We start from the raw sequence: 14,646 nt of genomic DNA on the forward strand, positions 1-14,646 counted from the left end.
ATCATACACTTCATGCTTTAGGAATAAGAAATCCACACATTTCTATACCAGTCTCTCCTTACACACACACACACTCTCTCTCTCTCTCTCTCTCTCTCTCTCTCTCTCTCTTTCTCTCCCCAGGGCAGCCCAGGGCAGGCTTTTCCCCCTGAACTTTACTGCAGGTTCTGGGTCTGGGTGAAGACAATCCGGATGACTTTGGTGCGGGCCAGGCCCTTCAAGGCTCAGCTGCAGAGCACAGTGACCCAACCTCCCAGGAGGGCACAGTCTGTGGCACAGAAGAGGGACAGACAGTGTGCCACCAGGGTTGGAAGAGGAAACCATGAGCACAATGGGAGGAGCTTCTAGAAGGGGGCTGGGCCTTATTAAAAACAGCTATGGACTGCTATTCAGGGAGTGATTTTTAGTCGGGGATAAAGACCCAGATACTGCCAGGACTCTCCCAATCAGAACTGACAGAAAGCTGGGGTCCTGGATCACTAACACAAAAAAGGCAGGGAATGGCTACGGAAGTGAGGAGCATGGGGGTACACCTCTCTCCAGGCCTGGCTGAACCAGGGACACGAATGACATCATAAGATCATCGTTCTAAGTGTCAGTTCTGGCTTCTCCCCAAAGGGTGCAGAGATGGTTCTGGTCATCCTCACAGGCCACCACTGTGGGGACTAGGGCTTGCTGCCTTCCTGATGACTCCAGCCAGACCCCTCATTATGGCATGGGCATTACATCCAGCCAGGGCCCTGTGCATCCCAGAACCTATTACCATGAACAGGGGTCAGAGTGTTCTGATTGGCGAGGTCTGGGTCACGTTTACATCTCAGAAGCTGGGAACACCCACCCCATGAGAATAGGGTGTGGGGGGGAGGGGTTATCTCCATATGGATAGAGCCGTAGGCTTTTATCTTTAAAATCAGCGATTCACTATAAATGTGAACAGCATGCCAGTATTGCCTTTTCCCACAATGTGGGGGTGGGGGTGGTGGCTGCAATCTGCAAGAGTAGAGAGAATGAGACCAGCGTGCGGAGAAAGAGCCTAGGGAGAGAAACAGACAGAACAAGTATCCTGATTGATTCATTTGAGTCCCTGGATCAAGCTCTGCCTGAAATCTATTTGAGTTATGTGAATCAAGAGATTTCTTTCTTGTTTGTTTTAGATAGTGTGAATTGTTTTTCTGTCACTTGCAACCGAAATGAAGACATGTTTAAATTCCTGCCCTCCCACCTACATGATGAGCTCCAAATGATCAGAAATAATATCTTTGGGGCACCCGCGTGGCTCAGTCGTTAAGCGTCTGCCTTCAGCTCAGGTCATGATCCCAGGGTCCTGGGATAGAGCCCCACATGGGGCTCCCTGCTCGTCGGGAAGCCTGCTTCTCCCTCTCCCACTCCCCCTGCTTATGTTCCCTCTTTCACTGTCTCTCTCTCTGTGTCAAATAAATAAATAAAATCTTAAAAAAAAATAATACCTTCTCCATCTTTGGATACCCAACACCTGGCACAGGGTCTGGCATAGGTGAGAGATGCTTACTGGGGGCTTGTTGAATGAATGAAAAAGTACCAACAGTGATGAGGAGGTTTCTCTTCTCACCGTCCTCTGCAAGCTCTCCTCATTCATAGGGCACATTGCTGTACTTCGCTGCACCTGCACACAGGGCACCTTCCCCATCCCCCACGACATCCTCGGACTCGGGTGGGACAGGGGGGCTGGCCCCCATCCTACAAGAAGAATGAGGGCTGAGGAAATTGTCATCCAGCCTTCTTTCCTCAGGGATTGTCCTTTGTTGCATGTTGATTAAAATGTTTTTAAGAGACCCGTTTATGATACTAGGGAGCCACCTTTTGGACAGGTGGTGTCCACACCTCCTCAGAGGGTGTCCCCTTCTCCAGAGTCTCCCTACAAAGCGGTCGGTGTACCCAGGTACCCACTGATAGAGGGCTCCTGCAAAACAAGGCAGCCAAAGCCTCGGACATGTTTTAAGAGTGAGATGGAAATCCTTAGCTCCCATTTTAATTTAACAAGCCCAATTTTATAAATAAGAGTGAATTTTCCCAGGCTATTATATCTAATTATGCATTTACATCAATTCACATTATGCGGTTGATGAAATGTTAATACCAAAGGCAATTTTCTGCTGACGGGTGGCATGGAGAAGAGCTTTCTTCACATTACAAGTCAATATTTTTGGAAATAATTACCCAGTTGCTCACTAGAGTCTGCACTGACTAACCCAGTAGCTGTGTCTACACAGCCCCAACTTGAGATGCTCTGAGGGAAATCCCAGACAGGGAAGGAAGACGGGAGAGACCAAGGGCGCCTGAAAGAGGGGTCCTGGCGGCCTCTGCTGGCTGGCTGGCAGGACAGGCTTCACCCTGGCTCCACCTAGTACCAGTACCCTGTCCTTTGATTATGTTATTACTAAATTGCTCCAGAGCTCAGACTTTCATCTGCAAAACGAATGACACTGGGAACTTTCTCCTAGGGCATAAATGCATTTATGCCTTCCCTCATTTGTTTGTTCGAGAAATGTTTACTGCAGGTTACTCTCTCTGGGCGCTCAGGAGATACACGGTACGTGGTAATGATGAGTATACGGAGGAGGGCGAAGCGCACTGACATCCTGACAGACCTGGCTGGTCACTCTTGGCCCCGAGGGACGACACATGTCAGGACTGATGGAGGCCAGCAGCCACCGAGCCCCGAGGGAGAACCAGAAGGACCACCTTCAGCACAGAGCCCCAGCCACTCTTCACGGGGCTTCTTCCACATGGGAGGTGAGTGCTAGGTGCAGGGGCCAGGAGACACCTTGGCATCACCCGGGAAGAGGTGGCAGTGGTCAGGATGGGATGGCAGCTGAGGAGGTGAAGAGAAATGGATGATCTGAGAGACACCCCAGGGGTCAAATCACAAGGCACTCCCTCCCTGGGGGCAAGGGAGAGAAAGGTGCTTTAATCTCTCCTGCAGGGTTATAGGGAGGCCAGGCCAGTTGCTAAGCCAGAAAGAACTACCAGGTTCACAGCAGACCAGGCTTTGGAGAAGGCCAGGCTTTCAGGCCGCCAGGGGACATCCATGTGGAAGCCCACACACGCAGAGGAGCACCTCGGTCTGGAGCTGCAGAAGAAGGGCCAGGCCTGAGCACCCAGCCCTCTGTCTGTGTCCCCATGCCAGGAGGTAGGTGGCACGGCCAGTGCAGGAGAAGGGGCATGCTCGAGGAAGAAGAGCATGCCCTGCCGCTCTGAATGTGCAGAAGGCCAAGTTAAGGACTACACAGTGTCCCTTAAACTTGAGAACATTGACATCCTGAGGTATGTGCCCCGGAGCCCCTGCAGTGAAGGAATGGGGTGCTAGCCAGGCCGAGGAGACCTGGACAATGAAGGCACAGACAGACCTGCCCCAGGGGACGGGCAGGGAGAGGCAGGTGGCCATCTCTGTCCACCTCTGCAGGAAGGCCCCTGGAAGGAGACCAGCCCTCATCGTCCCCAGCCTGGGGCTCTCGAGCCCAGGAATGAGGAACAAAGTGGGCACTGCAGGACCTATGGCCCAGCTCCTTCTTCCTGTGTGTGAGCCCAGCCTCCTCGGCTGTAAAAGGGAGAGGACTTCTAGACCAGCATCAGGCCCCATCGCTCCAAGGCAACGAATGCTCCAGAGCCAGCTCAGCTGAAAGACCTACGACTAAAGAAAAAAAAAAAAAAAAGCCCGACTCAAGAACAACATCCTCACCCAAACTTAAAATGGACAGAAAATCCAGGTGAGTCTGAAAACTCCACAGGGCCGTGTCTCAGAGGAATCTCTAGTCTCACAAATAAACCCAAATTGTGCACAAGGGTGCTACCCAATCCCCTGTCCGTGTCTCCATGGGTTTCAGATAAGGCTTGGGGACCGGACCAGAGTCTTGCCGGGTGGGGGCTGGAACATGAGGGGGCAGGAAGCACTCATACAGCATGGGCAGCTTGGCCCTCTTCCGCAGCCAGGGCAGGGCCTGCCCAGAGTCCCCATCCACTGGCCACCAAGAGCAGCCAGCAGGAGAAGGCGGACTGGCTAAGGGGAACAAGTCAGGGAGGGAAGTCAGCACAGGTCTGAAGTGACAGGGGGATGTGTGCCATTAAAAGGAGAGAAGGAGGGGAGAAAGGAGCAGGAGTAGAGGGAGGGAAGGGGGAGAGGGAGCAGGAAGGAGGAGGCAGAATTGAAGAAGGTGAAGAGAGGCAGAGCACAGTTTCCTGCTTCCTATTTGATGCCCACAGGAGGCACACAAGAGGGCCAGCCAGCCACCAGGCTGCAACTTGTCACCCTGCCTTTGTGCATGGCACACCAGCCTGCACACACATTCCACATGCATACACACCATCTGTGCACACTGTCTGGGCATATACACACCACTTATACACAACTATGCTGTCTGTCATGCCAGTTGTCCATGCAGACAAATGCTATCTCTGCGTGCATGCACACGAGCACACAACACACACGCACACACAGAGGTCAGGCTGTCTGCACACCAGCGCCCCGTCTGCAACATAGGAGAGGTGCAACATCTGTGCACGGGTATACTTGTGCACACGCACACACACACACACAGAGCAGGCTGTCTGCACACCGGTGCCCCATCTGCACACATAGGAGAGGCACACCGTCTGTGCACGGGTATACTTGTGCACACACGCACATGCACACACACACACAGAGGGCAGGCTGTCTGCACACCAGTGCCCCATCTGCACACATAAGAGAGGCTCTCCGTCTGTGCACAGGTATACTTGTGCACACACACACATACACACACACAGGGCAGGCTGTCTGCACACCGGCGCCCCATCTGCACACATAGGAGAGGCTCACCGTCTATGCACAAGTATACTTGTGCACATGCACACACACACACACATACACACAGAGGGCAGGCTGTCTGCACACCGGCACCCATCTGCACACATAGGAGAGGTGCACCATCTGTGCACGGGTATACTTGTGCACATGCACACACACACACACACACACAGAAGGCAGGCTGTCTGCACACCAGCGCCCCATCTGCACACATAGGAGAGGTGCACCGTCTGTGCACAGGTATACTTGTGCACATGCACACACACACACATGCACAAGGAGGGCAGGCTGTCTGCACACATAGGAGAGGCGCACCATCAGTGCATGGGTATACTTATACACACACACACACACACACACAGAGGGCAGGCTGTCTGCGCACCAGCACCCGTCTGCACACATAGGAGAGGTGCACCATCTGTGCACGGGTATACCTGTGCACATGCACACACACACAGAGGACAGGCTGTCTGCACACCGGTGCCCGATCTGCACACATAGGAGAGGCTCACCATCTGTGCACAGGTATACTTGTGCATACACACACACACACACACACACACACACAGAGGGCAGGCTGTCTGCACACCGGCGCCCCATCTGCACACATAGGAGAGGCGCATCGTCTGTGCACAGGTGTACTTGTGCACACGCACACATGCACACACAGAGGGCGGGCTGGGCACTGGCGCCCCGTCTGCACACATAGGAGAGGCACACCGTCTATGCACAGGTATACTTGTGCACATGTGCACACACACAGAGGGCAGGCTCTCTCCTCACCAGTGCCCCGTCTGCACACATAGGAGAGGTGCACCGTCTGTGCACATGTATATTTGTGCACATGCGCACACACACACACACACACACACACACACACAGACGGCAGGCTGTCTGTGCACCGGCACCCATCTGCACACATAGGAGAGGCGCACCGTCTGTGCACTGGTATACTTGTGCACACGTGCACACACACACACACACACACACAGAGGGCAGGCTGTCTGCACACCAGCACCCCGTCTGCACACATAGTAGAGGCACACCATCTGTGCACAGGTACACTTGTGCACACACACACACACACACACACACAGAGGGCAGGCTGTCTGCGCACCGGCACCCATGTGCACACATAGGAGAGGTGCACCATCTGTGCACGGGTATTCTTGTGCCCATGCACGCACACACACATCCTCCCTGCATATGTGCTGTTGTTGCACACAAACACAGCACGTGCCCACCTCCTGTGTCCTGAGAGCACACCCCTGGGACCCCAGGCCCTGGATAAAAGGGTTGGGGTAGAAAGCCAGGGCCCACGTGGAGAGTGAGCCTGCACCAGATAGTCGTTGAGGGAACAGGCTGCAGGGTGTGTGCCAGAAGCTCACATTGATAGAGGTCGGCAATGCCTGGAGGCAGGACCCAGGAGTGGCCGTCCTCCCAGTTCCTCCCCTGCCCAGAGACGGGGGTGCAGGTGTGGGGAGAGCTGCGCCCCTCTGTCAAGCCTCTGGGTTTACTCCAGGCACACTCTACCACTCTCTTACCACAAAGCACCCCTCAGTTCTGTCACCCTAAGCTCTGTCACCTTGCACAAATATGTCACCCCCACCCTCCCTTCCCCTCTACTTGGCCACCATGGTCTCCCCCCAGCCATCCCCAGCGGGGGCTTCCAGAAGCCCTGCCATATCCCTCCTGCCTCAGCATGGGGAGCACTGCGGAGACCCTGTGGGGTCAGTGCCCTCCAGGACCCCCACCAGGGAGCTCTGAGTGTGGAGCCCACCAGAGCCTGCTCCTCTTCTGGCTTGCCTTTCCCTACCCACGAGCAGAGCCCTCTCTGAGCCACACAGCCACCAGGTGCTCTCAAAAGGCTTGCCAGGCTGGGCTGAAACTCTGAACCCACCTCTCTAAAGTGCACGGAGCAAGATCAAAACTTGACCAAAATTCTCACACCCGTTCTCCACCCTTGCCAGCTCCCTGACCTGAAATGAGCAGGACAGGGTGTTCTGTTCTCTGGGAACAGCTGGGAGCTGAGCCAGAGAGAGGAGGAAAAGGGCGCAGCCCAGTGTGGACAGGGGCCTAGTCTCTCCCCAGCCCCACACCTCTTCCAAAACAGAGAACCTTATTCAACAGCCTTTTCTTTCCTTGGGAAGGGAAAAATGACATTTTGAAACATTACTGTAAAAAATTAATTTAGGTCTGAAGCATCAAACACATTTTGCAAACAAAACCAGGGCATTTTGTGGCTGGCGAATGCCCAAGTTTAAACCCCCAGGTGCCCCGGCCCAGTCAACAGGCCCCAGGGGGTGTAGGGACCGCACCCACCTGCACCTGCTCTCCTGGGGGAAAGCGTGGCCTGGCTCCAGAGCCCAGGGGGACAGGAGAGTAATCACACATGTGCAAAGCCAAGGCAGCCCCCACCTCCCCGGGCAGGGTGACCTTTTGTCAACTTCGGACGGGAACACAAATCTACCGTCACTCTGGATCGGCCTTGATTGGATCAAAATCCCATTGGAAAACGGGGGTGGAGGGAAGGCAATAAAACCTCTAGAATTGATATTAAACCACTGACATTTCACAAACCGAGCGGCTCTGGCAGCTGCCAGTCTACTAGCAGGAGGAACTCTAAAGGGGCAAGTCAGGCGTGAAGGTCACGGCGGTGCCGAGGAGCCTCTCCCAGGCCCAGGCATCAGCACGGAGAGACCAGGGGCGTAGCTGACCGGGGCCCAGTCTGCTCAGGCCAGGGTGGGAGCCCCTGCCTGGGGGTCCTGTCCCTTCTGGACCCATGCACTTGCCCAGGTGCACCCCAGCAAGAGAGATGAGCTGACCTCCAGGGCCATCCAGACCAGACACTCTGGGGCTCTGAAGCCAAAGATCATGTCCAACCTGGAGCTTGTGCCTGTCCCCTGAGTCCAGTGCTATACCTACTATAGGCCAACACTGGGGAGGAGCCACTATCCAGGATGAAACCAGGACAAGCAGAAATTCCTTTGAGAAACGCACCAGGAACTGTACAATTGCTCAGCTTCCTGCCGCCCAGCACACTCAGAGCCCCTGCCACATGCCAGGCAACATGTCCAGGAAGGTCTAGGCCAGTGTCCTTTTCCTGCAGGTAACCCAGCTTGGGCAGGAACAGGGAGGCAGGCTGAAATAAGGCATTACTGGAACGAGGCACCTGTGCCTGCCACTGTATGTGGACAAGGAGGCGGACCCGAGAGCCCTCATGTTTCCTCTCAAACGCTGCCAACTCCAGGCACAGACCTACAGGTGCCGGCCTCAAGGGGAAAGTGGGAGAAGGAAGCCCCGTCCAGAGCTCAGGGAGCCCAAGGAAGCCACTCCAGAGTTGGCAAATAACACTGTGGCCTCCTGCCCCCCACCCACGGCAATGGTAGATGTCACTTAACCGTGACAGTGTGAGTCCCTGCAGAGCCCAGATGTGGCCTCAGAATACTTCTCCACACAGAGCCCAGTAGCGGCCAGCACCACACCGAGTCAGCCTGCAGGATGCCAGCAGGTCTGAGCCTTCCTGAAATGAGAGCTAAACCGGGGATGAGGGGTGTTCCGAGTGTGGGCGTGTGGGCATGTGGCATGGGCTCCGAGTGTGCTGGGCGGCAGGAAGCTGAGCAATTGTACAGTTCCTGGGAAGCCATGAGGAAGGCTTTCTGGAGGAAGAGTCTGGAGGCAGGAGTCAGTCAGAAGAGCAAGTGGATAGGCAGGTGAGCAGACCCTGAGCTGGAGCAGGGGTGGTGTGGCAGGACCACGGGGCTGGGGCTGCAAAAAGGACTGCAGGAAGCATCCCAGGCCCAGCCCTGGGGCTCCTAGATGGGGCCGGAGGTGAGCCTTCCCCAGACTGGCAGGTTCCACTTCAGTTCCGGATGGTGGCAGGGGATGGAGAGCCGGTCCTGCTCCCTCACTCTCCAGAGTCAGCCACAAGAAGTGGCACCAAGTATAGCACCGCTCGGCCATGGAGTAACCGCCTCTGGGCCGCAGTGCCTCTGAGGGGCCCAGGTCCCCCAAGGGGATGCTTTGGTCAGAAGCTTCTAGGTGGTAGCCCAGAAAGATGTAGAGAGATGCCAAAACATTAGGGTCCTGGAAATAGAGCCATCCTTCAGCCAGACAGGCATTTCCTGAGCTGCTCCTGGGACCCAGAAATGAAGGGGACACAGGACCATAATAATGAGTCTTCCCCATGACAATTCACAAAGCTACTTCGTGGACATCAGCTCTCAACAGCCCTGGGAGGTAGGGATCATGCTGCCCTGTGACGGGGAGCTACGGCTCAGTTCAGCGTGGGGAGAGACGCAACCCAGACCTACCAGGCTTCCATCACCCCATCGCTGCCCCCATAGCACTGTGCCCAGGGCCTTGGTTCTCTGACCACGTGAGGCCAAATCCTCAGAACCATGACCCTCAGCCCGACTCCTGGCCGTTATTAGCCAGCTCTGTGTTTCTAATCACCATCCCCACCATTAAGGTGAACAAAACACATAGGGAAATAACAGGGTTTGATCTCAAACCGATCGATCTGCTCAGATCCATCTGGCCCCAGCCTCTTAATTCTCCATAATGTCAAAGCAATTTTTGGTTAAGTATACAGTCTGTCCTCTACTAAATTAAACTAATAGATCTAGTGGGAAATAAAACCCCAAGTGTATTGAGAATATTAAAAATTTAAAAAAATAAACTCTTCATGGGTCTGTAAGATTTACTTTGGCAAGTGATTAAATAAATAACACATAGACAGGCTGTAATAAGATCCATTAGGGGACACTCAGCTCCACTGGTCACCTCCCCGCAGGCTGCACCACCCCACCCAGGCACCCAGGCTCAAGGATGGCCAGGCAGTACCCTGAAATCCCCCACCCACATCCTCACGACACAAAAGCCAGCAAGACATGCACTTGAGAATGTGGACCATGGCTGCTGGTCCTGCACCTCACGGACTGAGCAATCTGCTGCAAACCCTTTATCTCAAAAATCAATGTTCCCAAAGTGAGGTTCCAAGAGGTCAAGGCAAGACCAGGATCTGAATCGGAGCCCATCGGATTCCACAACCCTGGACACCACCTTGCTCTGCTTTGTTTGGTTTTGACTTAATTTTCCATTGAGTCATCAATAGCCTAGGCCACAAGGCAGGATCTTGCTCTGATGATGCTCATTAGAGACAGTCTGAAGCCCAGCACCTTTGAGCATGTGCATGGGAGACGCAGGAGGGAGAGAGGAGGTAGGGCAGGAATTAAAATCCTATTTTGCAGTTGGGCACACTGAGGCTCAGGGGCTTTCCCAACTGCACCTCAAGCTCCAAAGCACCTGTGGCAGGCCAAGGAACCAGGAAGGGTGGGGCAAGGCACTTCACCCCTAAGACTTGGGCACCGTGGGGCTCACCCTGAAACCCTCACACCAAGTGTGCTGTTTGTCACAAGCCAGCTCTCATGTGCAAAGAGAGGGGGGAGAAGTAAAGGTGACAGGTGAGGTCTCATCATAAGGCCCCTCCTTGGAGCTAGGGCCAAATAAGGAGAGGTCTGGGTCAACCCCTTACTCTTGTTCCCAGCTCCCGGCTCCCTGACCTGTCCCTCCACGGGACCGCGTTCCCCTGCTCCCACCCCTACCTCTCGCTGTTGTCAGTCAGACTTCCTCCTTGCCACCTTCCACACTAGCCAATGGTCCTGTCACACTTCTTCTTCTGGACTCTTCTCTGCCTCCACACCCCTGCACAGGCCGCTACTCTGGGATGCTGATGCACCCTAACCAAGGCCTACTGAAGCCAGTCAAATTCCTTTCTGCACACAGGCCTGAGCAAAAAGGCCACACGTTCAGGAAGTCTTAGCAGATAGGACCCACCTCCCACTCCCTACCTCCCTGAACTTGCCCTGCCAGGACTGGGGTCACTCTGTGCTTGATTTGCTCCCCCATTAGGCTCCATACCCAGGGTCATGTCCTATTCATCTTTGAACCCCACTGTTCTAGGCACAGAAATCCTTACTGTGGTCAGAAAGTTACGTGTGCCCTCGCCTGCCTGTTTCGCCCCCTTAGTCCCACTGTGCACCCCTCACCGAGGAGGCTCTGCCTTCTTCCCTCCAACTGCCCGCCCCGCCCTACCCTTGGCCTTTGCACTTACTGTGTCATCTGCCTGAAGCATTCTGCCTCTCCCAGGTCTCTGCCTAGCTGACCACTTCAGGTCTCTCCTGTCCACCGAGGCTACCACTAGGGGTGTGTGTGTGTGTGTGTGTGTGTGTGTGTGTGTGCTCGCGCGTGTGTAGGCTGCGGGACGCATGTTACACACGGCTGAGACGAATGGGCTTAGGTTTTGTTTCTTCTCTGCAGGTGTATCTCTGCCCCCTCCTGGGCTCAAATGCAGGTTCCCTGCAGGCAGGATGCTACGGACTCCCTTGTAAGCTGCACACTATGAAGTCTGTGCCTACATGTATGTGCCGGATACATGAATACTGGGCTCTCAGGACATGTTGGCTGGATAAATGTTTGAGGTGAAGCAGGCTCTGCCTGGAGTTTCTCCCCTCATTCCATCTGTCCAGGCAATCCACAAGCCTAATCAATCCTGTCTCTGACAAGCAAACAAACAGTCCCAAGGCACAGGGGACCCAGCGCAGTGACACCAATGCAGCAATGACAGGCCAGACCTGGGACTGCAAGCCAGGCCTACTTCTCAGGGTGCACCCGGGCAGGGGCGGGGGCAAGGGCAGGCCCACCTCCCTGACGGCCCTGAGGTATGGTGCGAGCAAGCGGAGGGCCCTCTCTTGTCTCCCTACGAGGCAGGGGCCAAAGCCCCGCTGTCATCCTCCTGGAAGGGCGGGGGAGAGAAGGACCACAGGAACCCAGACTGAGCTTTTCCACTTGCCTTCCTCCATGTCTTAGGAGCAGCCAGGGCACAGAGAGGGCCACCCTCTGCCACCTGCATCTGGAGAAGCTGACCTGATGTTTGCCCTTGGAGAGGAGTAGTCCTGGGGCCGGACTTCAGGCCTTTATCCCTGACAGTGATGGCCAGTGAATGACTAAATTGGCCAAAAATAAAAGCCCCCATAAATCTGGTATTTCCCTTTAAGCTGTCGGGTACACAGAGTGTGCCGGGGTCATTGATAGAAAAGTTTATGGATGGGCTGCATCTTAAAATCAAAATACATTACCCAAAATCAATGTTGCTGTACGTGGTATGGGGAGGACAGGAAAGGTCAGCCGAGCAAGAATATTGAAACCTAAACTCCAAGAGGACCTGAGCATTAAAATAAATAAATTTTGAAAGTGAGTTCCAGGAAACACATTCACTTAGGGCTGTAATTTGAGTGTACTTTCATGAAAGGCTAGGCAGTGTTTTTAAATAGCGCTTTTTGAAGTGCCTCTGAGAGTCTAGTGAATCCACCCACAGAATGGTATTGACAAGCGCTGCATACCCCAATGGGCAGCCTGATCACAGCAGTGCAGAATGACATCACGAGGGTGGCCACCGGCGAGCACCCAGGATGGGTGGGTCCAGTTCATGGAGGGCCTAGTGATCACATCACAGGACAGCCCACCTCCAGGTCCCTGTACACTGTGATCCTGTAGGCATTTTGGAGCCTGCGAATGGAGAGAGGGAAAGAAAAACCTTGTGGTCCAAAGGGTGTCTGTTACTATCTACTGATGAACGTTCAGGATCAGAGACGCCACCATTCTGAAATGCTCTCAAAAGTCCATCAGTGGGAAACCAGCCTCACGTCACATGACCAACATTTCCTCTAAACAGGGCATCTTTGTGGGAACCCAAGGGACACTGGCAGTTGCTACAGGTGAGTGGGGTGAGTGACTGTGTCCCCAAAGAGAGGTTTCCTTTTGAGAAAGGAACCAGAGAAACCACACACATGCTCCATCACAGATGCCTTCTTTAGAACCTCCAACTGAGGCTTTGTCCCACATCTTGACACAGCGAGAAGAAATGAGCTCCCCTGCAGAAAGGGGGGGAAGAGGGAAAGCGCCCCTTCCTGCCACAACTAAAGCTCTCCTAGTTGCAACTTTTACTGAGCCTAAGCAAGGGCTGGCCTAGCTGGGAGTTAAAGACACGGAGAGTGAAAGCACAGCTGCTGCCCTCACAGTCTGTAAGAGGGGACAGAAGAGCAAACAGACCCCCTAGACACAGAACTCTTGTGCACCTTTCAACGAGCAGGGAAGAAGCTGCAAGGCAGGTTCAGGCTGCCATCAACCAAGGGCAGAGGGGCCCTGCTCTCAATACCAACTGCAGGTACAGAGACCAGAGTGTCACCTGGAGTAGGGAAAATTTGAGTGTTTCAGTTAAGAATTAGGACCCCAGACTAAGACACACCTGGGCTAAAGCTTTACTCTGCCACTTATTAGCTGCGTGACCTGGGGCTAGTTCCTTAAGCTCTCTGAGCTTCGGCCACAACATCTCTAAAATGCAGTGAAATCACAGTGTCTACCCCATAGGGTTATTATAAGGGTTATATGAGCTCATCCATTCACTCCACAAATATTTACTGAGGTTACTCTACGCCAGACCCTGTCTAGGGGTCAGAGATATGTTAGTGAGCAAAGCACTGAAAGAGCCCCATCCTAGTAGAGACTGCAGGCCACAAACAAGAAACAATAAATAAGGATATTGTACCATATGTTGGAAGGCAGTTAGTACTAAGGGAAGGAGAAAAAACAGAGAGCAGGGTGAGGGGAGTGCTGGGGAAGACAGCGTGCAGACTGCACTATAAAAACGGGGTCCCAGGATCCTCATAGAGAAGGCGACTTCTTAACTAAAGCCAGAAGAACATGACAGAGTTTATGAACCAGGTATGGGGAAGGAGCATCCTTCTGTATCAAATGATTCCCCTGTATCAAATGATATAGCTGGTGCAAATGCCCTGGGGTGGGACCAGAGTGTGTTGCACTGTAGGAAGGAAACCAGTGTGGCTACAAAGAGTGATCAGGGAAAGGACAGAAAACACAAGATGACAGAACAATGGAGTGGAAGACAAAGGCAGATAGTTTGACCTTGTCAGACATTACAAGGCCTCTGGTGTTTATCCTGAGTGGAAAAGAAGCCACTGCAGGGTTCTGAGCAGAGAAAGAGTGGTCTGATTTCTGTTTGAGAAGGGTGACTTGATTGTCATGGTGCGAACTAATGCACGGAATGTGTATACCCAGTGCCTGATACATGAAAGAATATAGCCATCATTCTCGTTAATAATAACACCAACTCATGAAGTGGGCAAGACACACCTTACCTCACAAGGTGGTTCAGGTTTAGAAGACTCACAGATCTTACGGGTGACCGAGGTGTAACACCCTCCAGTTGCGGGAATTCTCCCCTTGTGTGTCCGTGATCACTGGCCATTCATCTCTGCTTGGATCTGGTATCTGGACAGGAAATTGCTGCCTCTCCAAGCCGGACACTGCACAGTGGGCTAGCTCTTGCCATCAGAGCCCTGCCTGGAATCAGTCCCCAAATCAATCTGCTTTCCTAGAATCCTGTCAAGGTCCTGAATCTCCGTAGCACAGTGCAAGTCTGCCCCCTCCCTTCAGAAGCGGAGGACAGCAGTAGGGCCTGCAGGGTCTGCCATTCAGCAGCCCAGGGCAGTTTCTCCAGGAAGGTTCCTGGCCCTCTGGGGATGAAATGACAGAAGACAGCTAGCAACTGCCTCCTTGGGTTAGGGTCCCTGGAGAGAAACAACAGAAAGAAGAGGAAGGCCCTAGACGTTCGTCCCTTCCCAGCCACAGACCTTGGCAAACAAGGGCTCCCTAGCTGAGCAGCAGTGGCCTGAGGGGGTCGGAATGACTCCTTGGTCACAGATGAGGATCCTGGAAGCCAGGCCCAGGAAGGGCAAAGGGCA

The sequence above is a fragment of the Eumetopias jubatus genome, unplaced genomic scaffold (genome assembly GCF_037043125.1).
Source record: "Eumetopias jubatus isolate StellerSeaLion01/CBP00866 unplaced genomic scaffold, mEumJub1_p1.0 scaffold_10, whole genome shotgun sequence".
Classification (NCBI taxonomy): domain Eukaryota; kingdom Metazoa; phylum Chordata; class Mammalia; order Carnivora; family Otariidae; genus Eumetopias; species Eumetopias jubatus.